The sequence below is a fragment of the Bufo gargarizans genome, chromosome 3 (genome assembly GCF_014858855.1).
Source record: "Bufo gargarizans isolate SCDJY-AF-19 chromosome 3, ASM1485885v1, whole genome shotgun sequence".
Lineage (NCBI taxonomy): Eukaryota > Metazoa > Chordata > Amphibia > Anura > Bufonidae > Bufo > Bufo gargarizans.
Window position 1 is genome coordinate 62723460 of NC_058082.1, and position 23454 is coordinate 62746913.

A 23454-nucleotide genomic window follows, 5' to 3' on the forward strand; every position below is an offset into this window, starting at 1 on the left:
GGTGCAATTTCAAGATACCTAAAGGTGCCTCGTTCATCTGCACAAACAATTATACGCAAGTACAAACAAGATGGGAATGTCCAGCCATCATACCGCTCAGGAAGGAGACGGGTTCTGTGTCCCAGGGATGATAGTGCTTTGGTCCGACATGTGCATATCAACCCAAGAACTAAAACAAAAGACCTTGTGAAGATTATGGCGGAAGCTGGTAAGAGTGTGTCAATATCCACAGTGAAACAAGTACTGTATCAGCATGGGCTAAAAGGCCACTCTGCCAGGAAGAAGCCATTAGTCCAAAAGAAACATAAAAAGCCAGATTAATGTTTGCAAATGCACACAGGAACAAAGACCTACATTTTTGGAGACATGTCCTGTGGTCTGACAAAAGTAAAATTGAACTTTTTGGCCATAATGACCATCGTTAGGTTTGGAGGAAAAAGGGAGAAGCTTGGAAGCCTAAGAACACCATCCCAACTGTGGGGGTTGCAGCATCATGTTGTGGGGTTGTTTTTCTGCAGGAGGGACAGGTGCACTTCACAAAATAGATGGCATCATGAGGAAAGAAGATTATGTGGAAATACTGAAGCAACATCTCAAGACATCAGCCAGGAAGTTAAAGCTTGGGCAGAAATGGGTCTTTCAAATAGACAATGACCCGAAGCAGACTGCCAAACTAGTTACAAAGTGGCTTAAGGATAACAAAGTCAATGTTTTGGAGTGGCCATCACAAATCCTATTGAAAATATATGGGCAAAGTTGAAAAGGCAGATGCGAGCAAGGTGACCAACAAACATGGCTCAGTTATACCAGTTTTGTCAGGAGGAATGGGCCCAAATTCTGACCGACTATTGTGAGAAGCTTGTGGAAGGATATCCAATATGTTTGACCCAAGTCATACAGTTTAAGGACAATGGTACCAAATATTAATGAAATGTATGTAAACTTTTGACTTTGCAGAAAGTAATAAAAATGCCTTAAAGGGGTTGTCCAAGTTATATTTATTGATGACCTATCCTCAGGATAGGTCATCAATATCAGATCGGAGGGGGTCCGGCTCCAGCAATCCGTACCATTGAAATTAATGGCACAGGCTTGGGTGTAATTACACCTGCTCAACGCTGCAGATGCAACGGCTAGTAGGTAAACAGTGAAGAGAAGGCAGTGCTGGCACGGTGGGGGTGCCTGGTGTCGGAACTCCGCCGATCTGATATTGATGACCTATCCTGAGGATAGGTTATCAATAAATATAACTTGGACAACCCCTTTAAAACATTCGCTCTCGCTCATTATTCTGGTATTTGGCAAATAATAATATTTATAGTAATCCTAATTGACCAAAAACAGGAAAGGTTTGTTCTGATTTCATGTCAGATATTGAAAAAAAAAAGCATATGTGTCTTTTTATATAGTGTATGTACACTTCTGGTTTTAACTGTATTAAGTGGTGCTCACAGCCGAAAATCCTGGTTTGGGACCATGAGCATAAAATAATTAGAAGCTGCCGCCCTCTTCCAAATTCAACGTTTCGACTATAACCTAGAGTTTGTCAAGCCAGTTGGCAACCCATGGCAGTCACTTCTCTTTCAGACTCTCCGCCAACTATCAACTTGCTTACAAATGGCTATGAATAGTGCGGGTTTTATGCCGCTGTCGCCCAGTGGCACCAGTGTATCATGAGTACCTGCCCTGTTCTGAAGCATCAGGTTCTCTTGCATGGAGTAATGCACTCTACCAGTCTTCTCATGTTTGACTCTTGATTTACAAAGTCCTCACCATAGGGGTCATGAGTTCAGGAAGAGATTGATTTAAGACTATGGCTTAAGTCTGCTATGTACCCAGTACTTTTCTCATAATATGCCTCTAAGTCTTTAGCTTGGAATACAGTCTACTTCTTGAGAAATGAAAAAGGGATTAACATGCAATTGAAAATCTTCTAGTAAGAATTCTTCATTATTTGAAGATGATAAGACTATGTTTTCCACGACTTTCCTTATTAAAATAAAAGTACGGCTGTTATTTTTATGAGAGTGATATAATTGTACCGTGTAATTAACATTGTAGTAGACTTTGGGGACTGTATTAGTAGTAGTAGTATCAATACTACAGTCAACTTATATATTGATATATGATATCTTTTTGAATGTTGGTTGTATCAGATTTCTTATGCTATTTATTGCGGGGAAGGCTTTCTGCTGTGCATATTGTTTTTACCTACAGATTACATGGATTAAGCCAAATATGAAATGTATTGATTTTTCAATCTGATTTTAATCTATTGTAATAACATTTTTAGATCCCATAAGGGTATGTTGATACACAACATATTTTCAGCAGTGGAATTGGGATGGAATAAACCACAACGTATTACAATTAGGGCTGCAGTAAACGAATATTTTTGTAATCACGCTACTGAAGTCCTGGCTGCCATGGTATGTTAGTGAGCAGAGAGCAGCGCATTATACTCACGTGCGCTGTGCCCGCCGGTCGCTCCTTCTTCTGTCTGTGCGGCGCATTGCTAATGCTTACAGCATTAGCAATGCGCCGCACAGACCTATGAGAAGGAGCGACCGCCGGCCACAGCGCAAGTGAGTATAATGCGCTGCTCTCTGCTCACTAACATACCATGGCAGCCAGGACTTCAGTAGCGTCCTGGCTGCCATGGTAACCGATCGGAGCCCCAGCATTACACTGCTGGGGCTCCGATCGGAACTGACACTGCCACCAATGATGGGGGGGAGGAGGGGGACCCTGTGGGATATGGCCGGCACAGTCATTGGTAGCGCAGTGGCCACAGTCCCTCCCCTCCTCCTCCTACTCTGTCCTCATTGGTGTTCAGCGGCAGCCGCGCACAGTGGGGAGGGAGAGACTCCCTCCTCCTCCTCAGCTGTGCCGGCCGGCTCAGTCCTGCCTCTCTGGCCTCCGGAGGACACTGAAGCGGTGAGTGAGACGCTTAATTTCACTCCCGCTCCGTGATCACGTGATCTAAACGATTCCTCGATGCAGGGAAACTGCATCGATGAATTTTTTGACTCGATTTAATAGAGTTATTCGAATAATCGGTAGAAGAAGGTTGAAAAAATTGCTCCAGCACCGCAATGTATGGTATGAAAATCCCGGTCTTTATTGACACCATAAAATCCAGGTGAGTACAGCAATAAATGACAAACACTAGTGATCCCAGGAGCCCCGGATCTACGCGTTTCGAACCGTTAGGCTCTTAGTCATGATCCTAAGTGTCTTCCATGTTCGAAGCCTTAAAAACTATCCGTCCGCCATTATCCCCTCCTAGTAAGGGAGGGGCATAATGGAACAGGGCGGGCAGCAGAATCGGCCAGGTCCATGGGAGACACCTGTGTAAACCCAATCATAGGTAACATAGTTTAAACCCCGCAAACACATTCTATAAGTCACATGAGAAGTATATACACATATAAAACCTCTTACTATAGATAACTAATATAAAATCTTCTGTTGGTTGTCTCTCCAAGCATGCTTAGTAAGGTGTTCTTATTCATCATGAATTATAAATCAGCAGGCACAATATTCAGAAATCAAAACAAAAAACCAAAACCCAGGATAACTATAAGGATCCCTGAGTTTTGGTCAGTATCCAAAAAGCGGCAAATAATCATATTTTACTAAAGTGTCCCATTTGTGTCACATATTTCTTTGATGTTCATCCTTTCATTTTATTCATCCATTATATTGGAATTAAGTATTTTATTTTCTTCGTTGAGCTCAAGAAACGCATTATGTGAACTAGGACAAAATGGGAGAAAGAGAAACCGCTTTTATCGGACATAAGATATTAGGTGGTTAGTCCATAAAACCAAACCAGAAGTATATCATATATCATGTGAACGGCTGCTACACAAATCTCCACAGTACATGCATTAATATAAAATACATGTGTGTGGAAAAAGCAGACCATCTCACATAACAATAAAATTATTGCAGCGAAGAAAAGACAGAATTATCATAACAGCCGATCTACATATATATGATATTAACTCCAAATGCCTATCCATTTTGCATATGCACACCATGGGCAGGTTGTAATAATATATAAACTAGTACCCTATTGTTATAAGGACTTTTTTCTCTTTTTTCAGAGACATACTGGATTATTATATTTGATCCTGTATATTATCTATATCCATGTCTCGTTTCTGAGACATGGACTATCTATGCATCAAGCTTTATTTTTAGGGAAGACATTAAAGCAACAACTATAGGAATCAAAAAAATTTAAAAAATTTCAAAGATTCAGCAATTCAGAACCGCACATGTGTTAGATCTGTGCTCCAATCCCGCCTGTAATAAACAAACATTCATTGTTCGCTTGATATACAAGAGGGTATGAGGTGAATAGAAAGACATTTCCATCCCCCCTAATACTCCTATTATGAAATCAATCAGTGTGAGCAATGTCGATCACATGTGCGGTTTTGATTCCAGCACTATAGCCTGCTGTTCATTACAACATTACTGGTTATCATTGTCTACCCTTGATTTAACATGATGGTATATCAGTAAGGAGAGATGACACTATCAGAAGAGGAAAAAAGAGCGAAAGAAAAAACCTTAGCAGTTAAAATAATCATATAAATATATATGTTAGGTTAAAAATAATGGCAAATCATGCGTATGCTGCAAGTCATTATCAGTATAAGTACATTAGTTCCCTTTTGAGATTGAGCCCCAAAGGATATCTTGTGCTCAATCTCCAGATCCAAAATGCTTCTCTTAGAAAGATTTTTTGTTTCAGGTCTCCACCTCTCTCTGGCAATGTAACCCGTTCAAAGGCAAATGTGCTGAGATTGTCTACACTACGTCCATGCACATTTATGAAGTGTTTGGCTGCATTCGATGTACCTGTTGCTGATGGATTACGGATATAATTGAGATGTTCTCTCAATCTATCCTTAAATTTTCTGCTTGTGCAGCCTACATATATTAAATCACATAATGTGCATGTGATAATGTAGACAACCCCGACTGTATCGCAATTTATGTAGCTCCTAATGGGGAACCCTTCTGAGTGGGTTGAGTTGAAAAATTCCTTGGTGTTAATAGTGAATTTGCATGTTATACATCTGTTGTTCCCACATTTGGTAAAGCCTGTATATTTTAACCACGTAGGTGGATCTTTGGCTTGAATTGGACTATACATGGAAGGTGAAAGTAGTTTGCCTAAGGTTCCGGGTCTCTTTGAGACCACGCGGCATCCATTTTGTAAGATTTCTCTAAGAATATTGTCCTCATACAGGATTGGAAGGAATTTTTTAATAGTTTTCTTAATTTCAGGAAATTGTTTACTGTAAGTTAAAACTAGTGTCGGTACGTATTCATCCGTCCGAACCTTTGTAGATGGAGTATACGTTTTACTATAATCATCTTTTTTCCTTTCATCCTGTATAGGACATTCATATCCTGTAGGGAATCTATTAGATTTGTACTTGGTCCTAAGTCCTAATAGGTCTGTTCTCGATTTATTTTTTGCTATTTTTAGACCTCTATATAACATCCAATGTGGGTAACCTCGCTTTTTCAAACGGGCCCAGATGTTAGCACATTCCCCAAAGAAAGCCACATCCGTGCTACAATTTCTTCTTGCTCTTATGAACTCCCCCACTGGAATGCTCTTAATTGTATGCAGTGGGTGGTGGCTATTAGCCTTTAGGATGGTGTTGCCAGACACCTCTTTACGATATGTCTCTGTCATCACCATACAACCTGGCTTTCCAGTCAACTTTAGATCTAAAAAATTGATACTTTCAGGGTGATGGAAACAAGTAAATTTCAAATTATATCTGTTGTAATTCAGATAATCTATAAAGCCCGGTATGGCAGACACATCGCCACTCCATATGAGTAACAAGTCGTCGATGTATCTGCCATACCAGGCAAGAGAACCAGAATAGGGACCATCTACTGAATATATATACTTTTCTTCCCAGAAAGCCATCGATAAATTGGCCAGAGATGGGGAGAATTTAGCTCCCATCGAGACCCCTGAGGTCTGAACATAAAAGGTTTCATCAAATGTGAAATAATTATGTGTTAGGAGATAAGCCGTGATCTCCAACACATAATCAATAAACACATCTGAGAAACTACTGTACCTATGAAGGTTATATTCCAATGCCAGTGAGGCAAAATGGTGGGGAATGGAAGGATACAGCGCTACAACATCCAGAGTGACCCATGTATATGTATTTGACCATATGCAGTTGTGCATATATTTTAATACATCGGTGGTATCCTTGATGTATCCTGGTAGCCTTTTCACTAGTGGTTGCAGCACTGAATCCAACCACTCACCCAATTTCTCGTTTAGCGATCCAATGCCTGATATTATGGGTCGTAGAGGGGGAGGATTCATCCCCTTGTGTATTTTGGGGAGGGCATGTATAATAGGAGTTATTGGGTATTGTACATTTAGAAAGTCCACTTCTTTTTGTGTTAGATGACCCTTATCTAAACCCTTATTTAAAATGGAGGACAATTCCTGTTTATATGCAGTAAGGGGGTTACTTTTTAAGATGCTATATGTGGTGGTGTCAGACAACATCTCAAGCATCTGGGAATGATAGCATGCTTTATCAAGCACCACCACTGAACCTCCCTTGTCCGCCATTTTAATAATAAGGTCTTTTTTATCCTCCAACTCTCTTAGTGCAGTTTTCTGTTTGTGATTCAAATTACATTCTCTATTTGGACGGATATTACTTTGTATTTTATGCAGTTCGCCCTCTACTGCATCCTGGAAAATATCCATACTATCAGTGCGAAATTTGGTTGGATAATATTTACTATTAGGGGTTACAAATCTGTGCTGTGTATATTGTTCGCATGGATCCCCGTTGTCCACCTGTAAGTCCATAAGACATAATAGAGATTGCTGTTCTTTAAATGGCATATTGCAGAACTCATTATCATGTTTATATTCACATATGTCACTAATAGGACCCTCTTGTGGCAAGGGGGATTCATGGAAACATCTCCTTAATGTTAGATTCCTCACAAACTTGTTCACCTGTAAAATAGTTGTAAATGGGTCAAAGTTGTTAGTTGGTACAAAATTTAAACCTAAAGACAATACATCATTTTGTTCAACTGTTAATTCCTGACTAGATAGATTCACAACATCTAGAAGTTGTATATTATTATCATCACAACCCACATTTATTTTTTGTGCAAGCGGGTCGACATCTGGTACGGTCTTTTTGTGCTTGCGGCCCCCCCTTCTATATCGTTTTTTGATTGTCCTGATATATCTATGTTACTTTTATTTTTCTGATAGTAAGAGGGTTTAACCTGCTGTGGGTTGTGGATATCGGAATCCTCCTGGGTTGCTTCATCTGCCGATTCACATGATTCTGAAGTTTCTAATTCAGAGTTACTGAAGCTAACTCTCCTTGAAGTGTCCAGTTTATTTATTCTTTTATTATTTTTCACATATTTTTTATTATTGTTGTTATACTTTTTCTTCAGGATGGACTTTGGTGTATTATATGGGTTATCTCTCCTTCCCCACTCATACACCTGGTTGTTTTTATAGTCATGGAGGTCTCTTTGGAATTTACGATGCTTTGTTTCCATTATGCTGTCCTCCATAACTTTAATGGATGTCATCATTTCCTCCTCTCTTTTGGAAAAATCTTCTGATGTTTTATATTTGTTCAGAGTCTCTTTACATGTATTAATTTCTGCTTGTATGTTAACAAGTCTTTCACCTTCGTGCTCTATAATTAGAGACATCAACTGAAGTGAGCAGGAGCTTAGTATTTGGTTCCAGCTTGAAACAAAAGATTCTGAGAACACCGTGGTTGGGACCTTTTTTAGTCTTAGACCCCGTGGTATCATAGCTTTTTCAACATATTTTGTAAGGGTCGTTTGGTCCCACCAAATTTTGGTCTCATGTATTAAAAGTCTCTCCAGTTCTTGTAGCTCGGAGTCAGCATTGCTCCCGTCAGTTGAAGTAAATTCATGTGCCGAAAAGACTTGATCAGCTCTGGATTTCCGGTCGGAATAAGCAGCATAAGCCATGATTAGTTAGGGGACCCTGGGGTTAGTAGTTGTCGCTGTCTTCGGGAAATATATGTAGTCCACATACAATGATATAAACGAAGTGGTCAGAACTCGGTGAGCACGAGCGCTTGAACAACGTAGTTTGAAAAAAAGGGGGGGTTATAGCCAGCTCACCTCATCGTCCTGCAGCAGTGCACGGGGCGGACTTAAGCCGGTCCATGATCAGTAGAAGAAAGTTGAAAAAATTGCTCCAGCACCGCAATGTATGGTATGAAAATCCCGGTCTTTATTGACACCATAAAATCCAGGTGAGTACAGCAATAAATGACAAACACTAGTGATCCCAGGAGCCCCGGATCTACGCGTTTCGAACCGTTAGGTTCTTAGTCATGATCCTAAGTGTCTTCCATGTTCGAAGCCTTAATATTCGAATAATCGTTTCAGCCCTAATTACAATGCTCGCAAAGTTTTTAAAGGGAATCTGCCACCTATTGCTACAGTATGTAATTGATGGCATTGCTATGTAGTGCTGTCTAACGTGATCAAAACTATACCTTTGTCTGGGTTTCAGAATGCCAGAAAATGAACATTGGTATGCAAATGAGGTCCTAAGTGCCCAGCGGGGCGTCACCAACAGGTGAAGGACTCTAAGCCCACCTCCTTCAAGATCCCAAGTCTGCCTCCCCCAGGAGCCCAAAACCTCCCCTTCACTCCTTCCCAGTACCCCTCCTTGTGTCTTCCAGTCCACCCCTTCTTCTACGATCACATACTTCTTTTGAATCCTGCCTGTGTTATTATCGTTTACCTTGGTGAAACCTCAAATGACTTCCCTGATGCGGGTATCGGACTTAAGTCACCGAGCTTGGCGCATCAGGACTACTTACAGGTGTGAATTTTCACCGAGGTAATCGCCCCGGGGATCAAAAGAAGTATGTGATGTTGCAGAGGAGGGGGTAGACGGGAAGCTGCAAGGGGAGGTATTGGGAACAAATGAAGGGGCGTTCTTGGGCTCTTGTAGGAGACATGCTTGGGCTGTTTGAAATATTGGTGCCGCCCGCTGGACTTTGGACCTCATTTTCATACCAAAGTACATTTTTTGGCGTTTTGAACAATCAATAGCCCAGGCAAAGGTAGAATTTTTATCATGTACAAAGCATTGCCACCGATTACATACAATAAAAATAGGTTACCTTTAACAAATCTCATCCACAAGGTGCGGGGGGAAAAACTGCAGCGGAAAATATCCTGTCTTGTGGATTTTAAATTTGCAGTATGTCAATTTATGCTGTGGACTTCTATAATAGATTTTAACCTTTGCAATACATAGGGTAATATCTGCCGCAAATCCACTGCAAAATAAGCGAGAGCCCTGCATGTAAGGCAGCAAAAGCCATAGCAGAACTTCTGCTTTGGAAACACCATGCGTGGTCATGCCCTAAAAGACAGTGGGGAAAAACAGGTCCACTTTTTAGATCTTCTTTAGACTCAAATTACTACAACTTTTTGCACATGATTCTCTATTTACAAACTCATAGGCACTTCAGTGCCACAGCATGGTGCCTCCACGCCCTGTAATGCGGCATACAATGGGGAATTCTCCTTGTGCCTTCATGTAAAGTTGCAGGGGTATAATATGTTAAGCTCTGCCCAACATACCACTGGATTGGTAACATAGTACAGCTGAAAAAAGACATAGGGGGACATTTAGCATGTTGCTCCAGAATTTTGTCATAAAATGCGCCAAAAATAATGGCATTTTGATTTGCACCAAATATTTTCTCCAGAATTTTCATTATAAAGAATGTATCACGCTAGAAATTAGTTTTAAATGTCAATGTGGATGGGCCTACCAAATTGGCGCATATAACGCCTAATTTATCATCCTCTTATATGCAGAAATGGCTCAAATTGTTGCAGACAATTAATCCAGCTTATGCAGTGTTTTGTGTAAAAAAGTCGCATTTATGGCAGAAAGATACGACTTTTTGTCAAAAAGTAGCATTTTTGAAACGGAAAACCAACTCGTGGGAACAAGTGATAAGTATTAAAACAGGAATCTGCAATAATTTTTTCGGATATGAGCCAAACAGCAGGGTTTTGTCAGTAAATTGACATTCAACAAAAACGAAACAATAACAAAAACGTTCCGAGTCTGCAACAAAAGTCACAATTTACCACTGAAAATGTCACAAATTTGCTTCAAAAGTCGCAAGTGCAGTCTAGCATGTTTGGCTTAAATTATTTCAGTTTTTCATATTTAAAAAGTCGCATATGAGTTTTATTTGCGTTAAAATGTTGCAAATCGAGAGAAATAGGCGGATATTCAAGTTTATATTTTAAAAAGTCACATTTTAAAAGTGGCGTGCGCCTTTTGATATATGAGGTGAAATACATCACCACTTTTGATTTGTAATCTTAGTATTTTTTTGGCGCAAATGACACTATTATTGATAAATGTCCCCCATACTCTATATCCATCATGTGCAAACTGCCTGGGCCCTGATAAAATATCAAGAACACTCACCTTTCCAACCCATACCACACTTGAAGGAAGAAAGAGCGGCGGCGCCGGATCGGAGTGCGTTTTTTTTTCAATCTCTACGGAACAGAAAATTCCTCACTCAGGATTCATTCAGATGTTGGTGGATATGGGAAAGCGCTCAGGCCACAGAAAGCCACCTTCTCCTCCTCTTTCCAAACTTCTATCAAAGACCAAAAAGTAGCAACAATAGTGAAGCACCGTCACATAGATTGACAATGGAAAGGGTTTATTATACTCAGAGTTAAAACGATAATGCGCAGTATACAAAAGATCAAACAGCCGACCCGGGTTTCGCTACGAAAAGCTTTGTCATACAGATGTAGCAGGGTTAGCACTCCCGCTCTTAACTCAAATTTCTTAACTCGTGTTATCTTGAGACAAAAGTCATTGAAAAGCAATTGAAAGTGTTTGCTTAGATTAGATAATATATCTCAGAAATCTCAGAAAGCAGGAGTGCTAACTCTACTACATCCATATATTAAAGCATAATGTCCTAAGTAATGCGGACACGTGAACATGGGACCAACACAGATGCCTTCAGCTGCCAAGCGCACATATAACAGGTCGGCCAGTGTCATAGGTACAGATCTGCTGACGGATGCCCTTTAACAATGCTTATAGTGATTTATTCTATATTCACTGTTCACATTCTGTTACATATGGGCTAAAAAAATCTGCTATATGTGTCCTAGTACCTAGGAGGCGCCTGGACTGCTCTTTTACTGTGTGCATTGTATAGTCATAGTGTTGGGGTACCTTGATGTGATTTGTCCTGGGGCACTTGATTAGTTAAGTTGAGAAACGATGTCCTAGTAGAGTAGAGAAGTAGATTCTTCCTCCCCTTTGTAAAACCATAAAGCTGACCATACACTTTATATACGGGGCCTCCTGACCCTCCCCGACAACAGCTGTCATTGGAGAGAAGGGTTGAGTGTTTTGATTTTAACATCCCCGATCCTTTTGTTCTCAGGGAGGTAACCACCCACCAGGGCTGTCTGACAGCAGCTTCCTCCCCTCTGCCAGGCAGTAATAGATTTATACTCATCAGACTAGGGTTCTGATGGCCTCCTCATGCCACAAATTGCAAGACACAGTTTGGCGGCACTGTTTAATTCAGTAGCAAAGTCATGGATCAGTGGGTGGTTTGGAGAGGGTGCAGTAGACAGGGGAACCCTTGTGACTCCGCTGCCCCAGAGCGTACATTAACCTATACTGTATGCGTAACTGGTTGCTTTAAACATCAGTGTAGTACAACACCTTGTCATTGACTATTATGTTTCTTTTGTTGGAAAATAAAGGGCTGCTATTACAATGGAAGAACATTGTGTTATGATATGTATTAAATTTCAAATTATGTGGAACGCTTCGTTTTATGGTCCAAATACGTCAGCAGGCTCAGGATGACAACCAATTCTCTGTAGTTAATGATCTGCATCAAAATAAGGTACTTTACTAACTGCCATCTCATGCATAAATCACCTGTAAACAGGGATGTGATGTTCTCTTGAGTTCTTACGCATTTTAAAGGGAAGGCCACCTTATTTCTAAACAGGGTGTCGGTCTGGAAATGTTTACCCGTAGTCAGAAAGCGTGCGTCTCTCCATATAACCCTAACCACAGATGTGGGGTATGAACGGAGAACTTGTTGCAAGGGCCATAAGTTGGCTCCGGCCTTGTAATTTGTTGTCCACCGCCTACTTAACTGTGAGCTAAACATTTTATAAAGCTGTAGGGCCAGAGCAGTTTTATAGTGTTACGAGCAAAGGAAAAAGATATAGGACCTAAGAAAAAGGTGGTATGAACTGAAGAGTCACTTTAACTTAAAGGGATTCTGTCACCAGGATTTATATGTGCCCATCAGTCTCCTTGTTTTGTATTAAATGATCCCACTCTTACTGCTCTGTGTGCCTTTTATTCGTCAAAAAAGCGATTTTATTGCTATGTAAATTACCTTGATAAGGAGCCCAAGGAATTGTCCTACGATCCGTTGGAGCCCGGCCGCGCACATCGTTCCGGAGCCCAGCACCGCCTACCAGTTAATTTATTCACTGCACTTGCCCTGACGTCATTCCTTCCAAGTGCCGTAATCTCGCGCAGGCACAGTGTACACAATAGTCTGCGTCCAGGCAGACTACTGGCACAGGCTCTGTCGATCCAACTGCGCATGCGCTGGCTCCCTGCGCACACGAGATTACGGCGCTTGGAAGGAATGACGTCAGGGCAAGTGCAGTGAATAAATCAACTGGTAGGCGGTGCTGGGCTCCGGAACGATGGGCACGGCTGGGCTCCAACGGATAGTGGGGCAACCCCTTGGGCTCCTTATCAAAGTAATTTACATAGCAATAAAATTGCTTTTTTGTCGAATAAAAGACACACAGAGCAGTAAGGGTGGGATCCTTTAATACAAAACAAGGAGACTGATGGGCACATATGAATATCTCTGTAGGGTAAATCCTGGTGACAGAATCCCTTTAATAGCAATGCAACTCCAATCAAGCTCAGAATCTAGGTTTTTGGAATAGGTGGTCCTCATAAAAATGTCTTCCTTCTCAGAAAATGTAGGAAAATGTCACATACAGTAGTTCTATGGGTTTCAACTGTTCCCCTGAAGAATGGGAATAGTCACATCATAAGTGTAGGTAACAGTCACTGTGTCACGTCATAAGAGCAATCCAACCCCAATCAAGGTCAGAATCTAGGTCTTTGGAAGAGCTGGTCTTCGCAAAAACATCATCCCTCTCAGACACTACAGGTAAATGTCACGTACAGTAGTTCTATGGGCTTTGACTATTTTAATTATGGTTTACTTTTGCGCTCTTAAAAAGTACACCTGTAATGAGACAAGGGCTCTTCAAACAGGGACATCTATAAGCTCAAGAGTTTGGAGCTGTGACGCTGAGAGGACCTGTCTGTCAGCACACTGATTTACTGAGAGCTATACATTTTATAGACACCAGCTGCAAATTATGCCTCACCCGAAAACCGTGATCTACACAAGAACGTGTACGAGGTTTTGACGTTACTTGGGATATTAAAAGTAAAATTACATTTTTTTGTAAAATCCTCAACAATGGGTACTTTAATCAGAAGTAAATCACGAACAGTGAAGAATACCTACTGTAAAGATAGGAGGGAGCAAGGATTCCCTCCTTCCCCAAGTTTTGCTTACTCTGTTCACCACTCTAGTTGTAGCCAGTTGTGGAATTGTAGAGATAAAATTAGGAAATTGGAGCAGGACCTCCTTCAGCTGTATTTGTGTTCTGACAAAGAACCTGTTCAAGGAAGATACCTGATTATCTGGTAACTGTGTATCAATGGGCTTGTCCTGCTTTATAACATGCAACAGACCAGGCAACAAGTTCCAACTCTTGGGTTTTGGTTTAGGAAGCCTATTTTTAAATAAGGTGTTAGGAAATGCTGTGTTATTTGAAGGAGGACTCTTGTTCTGAAGCTTCGTCTAGTAGCTAGAGTGGAGGTCCAACAGAGAGAGTCGGCCTCCTTCAAGGACCTAGCACATCTACTGATTGAAATGCGCTGTCCTGCTGATCGCTGGGGGTCCGATCAGCTCATGATTCGATTCTTTCAAGAAAGGAATATCCAAAGCAGACAACCTGCAAACCCGCATCTAATATCAGTCAGTAAACAAGGTACGATTTCATTAAAGGGACACTTCCTATGTAATATTCGGTCTTGGCTATTAAGGCTACTTTCACACTTGCGTTTTTTGCGGCTCCGTCATGGATCTGCAAAAACCGGTTGTATTATGTCTTCTATAGCCATGACGAATCCGTCTTGAACTCCATTGAAAGTCAATGGAAGGCGGATCCATTTTCTATTGTCCTGGCACACAATGTAAGTCAATGGGGACGGATCCGTTTTCTCTGACACATCAGGCGGACTGCAAAACTCTGCAGGCAGCGTTTTGGTGTCCGCCTCCAGAGCGGAATGGTGACTGAAAGGAGGCAACTGAGGCATTCTGAGCGGATCCTTTTCCATTCAGAATGCATTAGGGCAAAACTGATCAGTTTTGGACCACTTGTGAGAGCCCTGAATGGATCTCACAAACGGAAAGCCAAAACGCTAGTGTGAAAGTAGCCTAATACACCCGTTAGACTATCCCTGCAACCAGAGAGAGCCCCCCCCTGTAGTGACTCAGTTACAGCATCACACTAATCAATTCTGTGCTCTTCTGTGGGCACCTTTATCTAGGCCTGAAATAGAACTGTCTGTTGTCCCAGTTCTACACTTACTATTATTATGAGGATTACTCTTCAGATAACATCTCCTCACAGCAGCAGTAATCTGACAATGGGTTACTTAGGCCTGTTTCCCATTTGCGGTAACCAGATCCGTGAATACCGGACACCCGCAATTTGTCCGCCGCTCCTCATCATATTTGCCAGGTTTCGGCCAGATCTCCGCCGATCCCCATTATAGTGATCGGGGGCAGGTTGGTTTCTAGGCAGTGCACGGTTATGGATCCGGTGGGTGGAACAGCCTGTCGGATCTGTTTACCTCAAATGGGAAACAGGCCTTATCTGTCTAGGAGGTCTTATCATTTGTGTTGACTGTTACAGAAGGGCAGTGTTTTGTATGTAACTTTCTATGACTTAGTACTGCCAAAATGAAAAAGAAAATCAGTAAAAAAATTCAAATTTTTCTTCTTCTAATATTAGGTTTAAAAAATACCCTTCCTAATAAAAGGCCCCTTTCATGCCTAGATTAGTGTTCTAGCAGTGTCAGTGGTCTGGTAAGAGCATAAATGGTGTTGATTTGTAAAGGCTGCTGAGCACTTTAAAGTAACTTAAAGGGGTTCTCTCACTTCAGCAAATAGCATTTATTATGTAGAGGAAGTTAATACAAGGCACTTACTAATGTATTGTTGTTATCCGTATTGCTTCCTCTGGTGGCTTGATTCATTTTTCCATCACATCATACACTGCTCATTTCTGTGGTTACGACCACCCCGCAATCCAGAAGTGTGTGGACGTGTTATAGGAAAAAGCACTAGCCTATGTGCGGTCCCACGGTCCTGGCCACTAGAGAGGCCAGTGTCTTTTCTTATATTGTGCGAGTACGACCAGCACCGATGGATTGCATGGTGGTTGTAACCATGGAAACGAGCAATGAATAATATGATGGATAAATTAATCCAGACAGCAAAGGAAGCAATATGGACAATCACAATACATTAGTAAGTGCCTTGTATTAACTTTCTCTACATAATAAATGCCATGTGCTGAAGTGAGAGAACCCCTTTAAAGGGTTTCTATCACTTCGCTGCACATATTTAGCTGTCAGACACTAGCGATCCGCTAGTGTCTGCTCTGCCCAACCATCCTAATATAATTGCTTTTGGGGCAGCCGTTTTGCTAAAAAAAGAACTTTTATTAATATGCTAATGAGCCTCTAGGTGTTATGGGGGCGTCATTAGCACCTAGAGGCTCCGTCTACCTTCAGAAACTGCCGCCGCCCAGCGCGTCCCTCCAGCCCGCCCATCTCCTCCTGAATGCGATCCTCCTTGTGAGCACCTGTATTCGGCGCATGCGCAGTGAATGTCTGACAGCTTCCCTGCTCAGACATCTCCACTGCGCCTGTTCCTCGGAGCACTATGGCGTCATCGCGCAGGCGCAGTGGAGATGTCTGAGCAAGGAAGCGGTCAGACATTCACTGCGCATGCGCAGAATACATACGCTCACAAGGAGGATCGCATTCAGGAGGAGATGGGCGGGCTGGAGGGACGCGCTGGGCGGCGGCAGTTTCTGAAGGTAGACGGAGCCTCTAGGTGCTAATGACGCCCCCATAGCACCTAGAGGCTCATTAGCATATTAATAAAAGTTATTTTTTATATTAGGATGGTTGGGCAGAGCAGACACTAGCGGATCGCTAGTGTCTGACAGCTAAATATGTGCAGCGAAGTGATAGAAACCCTTTAAGCCGCCTCTACTCTGTTTCTCTGTGTTTACTTCCTGCAAGCTGCTCATGTGCCGTCTAAGCACGTGACCTCTATGGCCAATCACTGGTCTCAGTGGTATCGCTGCTGAGGACAGTGATTGGCCGCATGTTAAAATATGGGTACCCCTTCCTAAAAAAGATGCCTTTGCATTTCAAACCTCTTGTTTAGTTGTTAATCATGGCTATGGGTAAGACCAAACAAGTGTTTTGAAACGGGTAAGCGTTTTTTTTTTGTGGTGTACACCAATATTTTAAGGTGGTCTAAATTAATTTCAGTTTTTCTTTTTCTTTGGAGTGTGCTGGATTCAGCAAACACGATTCTGAATCTCTTCTAGCAGTTGCCATCACGGAGTTCCTCTCTGTGCACCATCTTCCATATATTGGGCAGTGTGACTGATATCCTCAGGCGATGAGCTGAACTAACTTTGTGTGGATATTTCTTTGTTGTTTGCTCGGGTGAAGAGTAGTGCAGGAGTGGGGAAAGGTGAATATCTGTATGTACGGTCTTGGGTCGGCCGCTGGTCTGATGTGAGATCTGTAGAAAGGGAGAGTTTGTTCTGGGGATGTGTATAAATGGGCGGTCTGTTCGGAGTCTGCATAAAGAAGCGGTTTACTCTGGGCCTATGGTCTACTCCAGGCATGTGGTCTAGGGTCTGTACGTAGATGGGGTGTCTTGTCTATGGTCTGTATAAAGTAGAATTTTGGTTTGGGGAATTAATTAAGGGGATCTGTTTTATTTTAATGGGGTTGTCCCATGAAAAACATTGTACAGTTTTCAAACCAGCACCTGGAACTGAATAATTGTGTAATCAAAAATGTAGCATAGCTACTGAGGTATTTGATAAAACATATCTGTATAGCACCACCTGCTGTTTGTTTTGTTTCTTATTTCTTTGTCCGGCTCACTGAGATGGCCGCACATGCTCAGTTTCATCCATCAACTGCCTTCTGAGCTGTGATAGGGAGAGCATGGACACGCCCCCTGAGGTGTGATAGGGAGAGTATGGACACGCCCCCTGAGCTGCAGCAGAGAAGACACACACCCTGAGTTGTCAGCTTGATATAAATCTAACAGAGCAATGAATGGTGAGATCTCTGGATCCATGTGAGGTACAGGGCTGGTTCTAGCTTTGTTAGAAAGAGATTGTCATGTACTTTAAGTGGTTGTTGAGAGTGTCTGGTTTGAGGTCTGTACTTCATTTAGGGAATCTCGTATTCTCCTAATTAACTCTTTCAGAGAAGTGGCCAAGGCTTTAGAGATGTTTATTATATTAAATATTTGTGTTCTGGGCGCCTGGAGGTGAACATGAATTATAAAAGACCTTTGCAGTTTTACCATTTTGCTTCCTGCAATGTCAGATTTGGCAAAAAAAAAAAAAGCACAGTATAAAGCAAACAAAAATGAGGAAAATCTAATGACGCCTTATGTTAGAGCTCAGTAGTATAGCTTTCTCAGTGACTCAGTATATGAAAATGCTTCCAGGCTTTATGGTCCATTAGGCAGATATTTACATAGTGCTTTTATTAGTCCTAACTGCATGCCGGCTTAATGTGCACAGTGACAAGCAAAAAGAGTAATTAGTGTAAATATTTTATGCCATTTGACGGGAAGCATGGCTCGTGCTGCCGCACACACTGGTTGGTCTCCTGCTTCTCGTCTTCCTTGGCCACTGTAGTCACAGAGGAAGCAGAGTGAGTGAGCTGAGTGGCTGGCGTAGCTCCACCTTGCACATTTCTCATAGGCTTGCTAGGCAGGGTGAGAAGATCTGTTGCTATGGGTATAAGTGGGAGATGCTCGTGGTTGATGGCTGGGTTACTCGGTGTCACTGGAAGCTGGTAGAATACGGGAGGCCTACTGGATGCAGCGTGTGATAGCAGCTACAGTCTCTGATACTGTATGCAGAAATCCTGCCTTCCTCGTATCTGTGTACAGCAGGGTGAGCTTCCCCTGCCTGCAGGTGTGCACAAAGCTCCTAATGCATGGTGACAGCTCTGCGCTATTCTGATATAAAATAGTATTTTATTTGGCAAGACAAATACTAATTCCATATATTTTCGAGGAGTATTTTTAGCCGAAGAGGGAAGGAAAGTTGCAGTCATGTTATACATGATAAGTAAGTCTTCACTTGTTCACATCTGCGTTCGAAGCTCCGTTAGGGGCCTCTGTCGCAGATTCTGTCAAAAAGCTTTGTATGCAGGATTTTTTTGTCTGGTAAAAAGACAGGATCCCGAATGGAACCTGAATGGACCCCATTATAGTCACTGGAGTCTGTTCAGCTCCGTTTGGGTCAGTTAGGAGCCCGATCCGGCACTTCTGTTATTTTCATTGCTCTGCTCATCTAACAGAGCAGAAATAAATAGCGGTGGTGTGAACGTGCCATTCTGTCAGCTTCTCCAGCATGCAGTCCCATGTAAATAACCACCCTCTCCCATCAGCTTCTACAACCTACAGTCCCATGTAAATAACCCCCCGTCCCTCTATCAGCTTGAACAACATACAGTCCCATGTAAATAACCACCTCTCATCAGCTTCTACAACATACAGTTCCATGTAAATAACCACCCTCTCCTGTCAGCTTCTACAACATACAGTCCCATGTAAATAACCCCCTGTCTGTCAGCTTGTACAACATACAGTCTCATGTAAATAACCACCCCCTCCCATCAGCTTCTACAACATACAGTCCCATGTAAATAGCATTACTCCCCCGCCCTCCAGCATAGGGTTAATAAGCCTCTGGGAGGGGTCTGGAATGAAAGCACCGCATGTTGTTATAGCCATATGAGAAAGTACAGTCCAGTATACTGCATCTTCCCTGTACTTTATCACTGGGCTATAATATTCTGCTGTGCATTCACTCCAGATCCCCCCAGGGGCTTAGAAACCCCAGGCAGCCCCCCTGGTAACTACACTTTTTTAACACTTTTGATATGTCATAGGGCAGTGATTGAACAGTGAGCACTGTGAGGAGAAGCAGCTCTCGGCTGAGCGCTTCAGACTCCTCGTTCTAGAGATCGGTCGGGGTCCCCCACTAATCAACACTTTTGATATGTCCTTATGACATATCAAAAGTTTCAAAAACTAAAGTCCACTGCCCACCAAAGCTGCATACTCTGCCAGGCGCCACCCCATAAAGATCACACGCCGCTGCACAAGCTCCCTCCACAGCTTCAGGGCGGTGTGCCGAATAATCCGGCAGCCCGCCCAAACCGACCAATAACAGAGCTCCTTGCTGTACGGAGCTTCCATCTTGGTTATTTCAGGCACCAGAAACATCGCTGCACTGCCCGTGCCATTCACAGCACACCCTGCGCAGATAAATGGCAGGGAAAAGTCTAAGGTGTATTGGTACTCCATAGCCGTTTTTTTTAAGGAGTAAAATTACCTGAACAGGCGTCTATGATGCTTGTACAGGTGTTATTGCTGTTATCTGTTGTTATCTGTGTGTGTGTGTATATATATATCTGTACAGTATAAATATACAATATATATGTGTGTACAGTATGAATATTTTGTCTATATATATATGTTTGTACAGTATGAATATACAGGACATATATACACACCACATTCCTTCACTTTACCCCAACCTGCTGCTAATTGACCACCTCCTCCATATGTACATTGGACACCTGCCTCAAAGTGCTGGCATCATGCTACATGAGTATTAATATACAGTATATATTTGTGTACAGTATGAATATACAGTATATATGTGTACAGTGTTAATATACAGTATACACCATATTTTTTGCTGTATAAGATGCATCTGATCATAAGACGCACCTAGGTTTTAGAGGAGGTAAATAAGAAAAATATATATTTTTCGTCAGATCTCAGATCAGACCCCCCAATCTTTATCACACCTCAGATCAGATGCCACAATCAGACCCCCAGTCTTCAAACCCCCAGTCTTGATCAAACCCCCAGTCTTGATCAGACATTAGATCAGACCTCCCAATCAGATACCCTATCTTTATCAGATTTCAGATCAGACCTCCCAATCAGACCCCTAATCTTTATCAGACCTAGACCTCACATCTCACCTGCACTCACCGCTCCCTGTTCTTCTGCCGGCACTTCACTGCCCTGTCTCCTGATGTTGCAGAGAGTCAGGTAATAGTGCACGCCTACATGCACTATGTTCTGAAGCTATGTGCAGTCAGGACACAGTGGGCGCCTGGAAGAAGAAGAGCAGGGAGCAGTGAGTACAGCCAGCTCTAGCAGCGCTGCACTCACCGCTCCCCATGCCACCTGCATGCTGATGGGTGCTTCTATAACAAAACTTCTCATTAGTATTAACTTTATAAGACACACTGCCATTTTTCACAGACTTTTAGGGGAGAAAAAAGGGAAAAATATGGTATATATACAGTATGAATATACGGTATATGTGTGTGTACAGTTTGATACACACTATATATACACACTACTCACAAAAAGTTAGGGATACTTGGCTTTCGGGTGAAATTCATCAAAACGTCAAATGTTCACACTACAGTGATATATTTTATCATGAAAGTAGGGCATTTAGGTAGAAACATGCAATGGTGAATTCCTCATCTCAAACAATTTATTGAAATAAAATCTAACACCAGTGATGGGTATACCCCCACAAAAATGTAATTGTCTCAAAAACTTATCATGTGGCCTTGAGAATCAATTACAGCTTGACAACATTATCTCATGCTGTTCATGCTGAGGCATGGCATCCTACTCTTCTTGAAGGGCGGTCCTCAGGTCATTGAGGTTTTGTGGTACAGAGTTACAAGCCTCTACATGCCGACTTAGCCGATCCTATAGGTTTTCAATGGGATTCAGGTCTGAATAAAGTGCAGGCCACTCCATTTGAGGTCCTCCAGTCTCAAGCACCCGTTCCCTAATAATGTGACCTCGATGAGCTGGTGCATTGTCATCCATGAAGATGAAATTAGGCCTGTGTTGTTCATGTAGAGGCACAATGGCTGGATTCATGATGTTATTCAAGTAGTATGGGCTTGTCACTGTAACAGTCATAAAGTTTAGGGTAATTCTGTATTGAATAGAAACACCTGCCCATACTGTAACACCACCACCACCAAAGGCTCATCTGCTGACAACAGTGGCTGATGCATAACGCTCTCCTTGACGTTTTCGACTTTCATCAGTGAATAGCACCAAGGCCCACTGGTCCCTCAGCCAGAGTAAATGCTCCCTGGCCCATGCAAGATTATGACGCCTGTGCCTGTTGGTGTGGTCAGGTACCCTTGCAGGTCATCTAGCACACAGACTATGCTGATGTAAATGGTTTCTAATGTTGTGACGTAACACTTGGGTGCCTCTCAGCTCCCTTAAATGTACCTGGAGTTGTGTGGCATTCATCATCTGGTTCCTCAGGGCATTGTTCACAATGAAGTGGTCATCAGTGTGGGATGTGGCCAAAGGATGTCCACTTCTATGCCTTTCTATGACTCTTACAGTCTCTCTGTATCTCTGTTGCAACCTGCTGATGACACTCTGTGACACTCTAAGCTCAGTTGCCACTGTCTTAGATCAACCTGCTTGAATCCTCGCAATGGCTGTTGATAAATTGTTAGGTTTCGCCTTGGTCTCATGATGTCAAAATGTGAACAGTGAGGAGGAATGTTTAAATACCAATTCTAATTGAACCAGTAAATTTATTGGGCGATTCATGGATCAACCACCTGTTGTGAATTTTGCCATTAAGCTCCTTGTTAGACAACAGCAAGTTGTGCAAAAAGTACTGAAACACTGAACATTTGGACGTGTGCATTCAAATGTTTAGAGAAGGTCACATTAAAGGGGTTCTGCAGTTTGTTTAAACTGGATAGATCATTGGGTCCGACACCCGGGACACCCCCCCCCCCCCTTCCCCGCTCCTGATTACCTGTTTGAGAAGACAGCGGTGCTCCAGGAGTGACATCACGACTAGTATCAACTGGCCTGGGCGGGGCTAAGCTCCATTCAAGTGAACGGAGCTTAGCCGCGCCCAGGTCAGTTGATACTAGTCATGACGTCACTGGGCCTGCGGTAAACAGTGAGAAGGTCGCTGCTGGAGCGCGCTGGCTTCTCAAACAACTGATCCCAGGTGTCCGACCCCTGCCGGTCAGATGCTGATGATCTATTCGGAGGATAGATCATCAGTTTAAACAAACTGCAGGACCCCTTTAAATTCACCTGTAAAGGTTAGAGTGCATTTTAGGTTCATCCTGAAATTTCACCCACGAGTAGTATATGTGTGTTTATAGTTTCAATATACACTATATATACAGTACAGATCAAAAGTTTGGACACACCTTCATCAAGAGAATGCCAAGAGTGTGCAAAGCAGTAATCAAAGCAAAAGGTGGCTACTTTGAAGAACCTAGAATATGACATATTTTCTGTTGTTTCACACTTTTTTGTTATGTATATAATTCCACATGTGTTAATTCATAGTTTTGATGCCTTCAGTGTGAATCTACAATTTTCATAGTCCTGAAAATAAAGAAAACTCTTTGAATGAGAAGGTGTGTCCAAACTTTTGGTCTGTACTGTATATATACAGGGAGTGCAGAATTATTAGGCAAGTTGTATTTTTGAGGATTAATTTTATTATTGAACAACAACCATGTTCTCAATGAACCCAAAAAACTCATTAATATCAAAGCTGAATATTTTTGGAAGTAGTTTTTAGTTTGTTTTTAGTTTTAGCTATTTTAGGGGGATATCTGTGTGTGCAGGTGACTATTACTGTGCATAATTATTAGGCAACTTAACAAAAAACAAATATATACCCATTTCAATTATTTATTTTTACCAGTGAAACCAATATAACATCTCAACATTCACAAATATACATTTCTGACATTCAAAAACAAAACAAAAACAAATCAGTGACCAATATAGCCACCTTTCTTTGCAAGGACACTCAAAAGCCTGC

The 23454-nt window shown here is 42.1% G+C and overlaps 1 protein-coding gene across 1 annotated transcript in view; it reads left to right on the forward strand.

Annotated features, from left to right (window-relative positions):
• MARCHF9 (membrane associated ring-CH-type finger 9) overlaps positions 1–23454 on the forward strand; it is a 214945-nt gene that overhangs the window by 110373 nt on the left and 81118 nt on the right. The window lies entirely within an intron of this gene.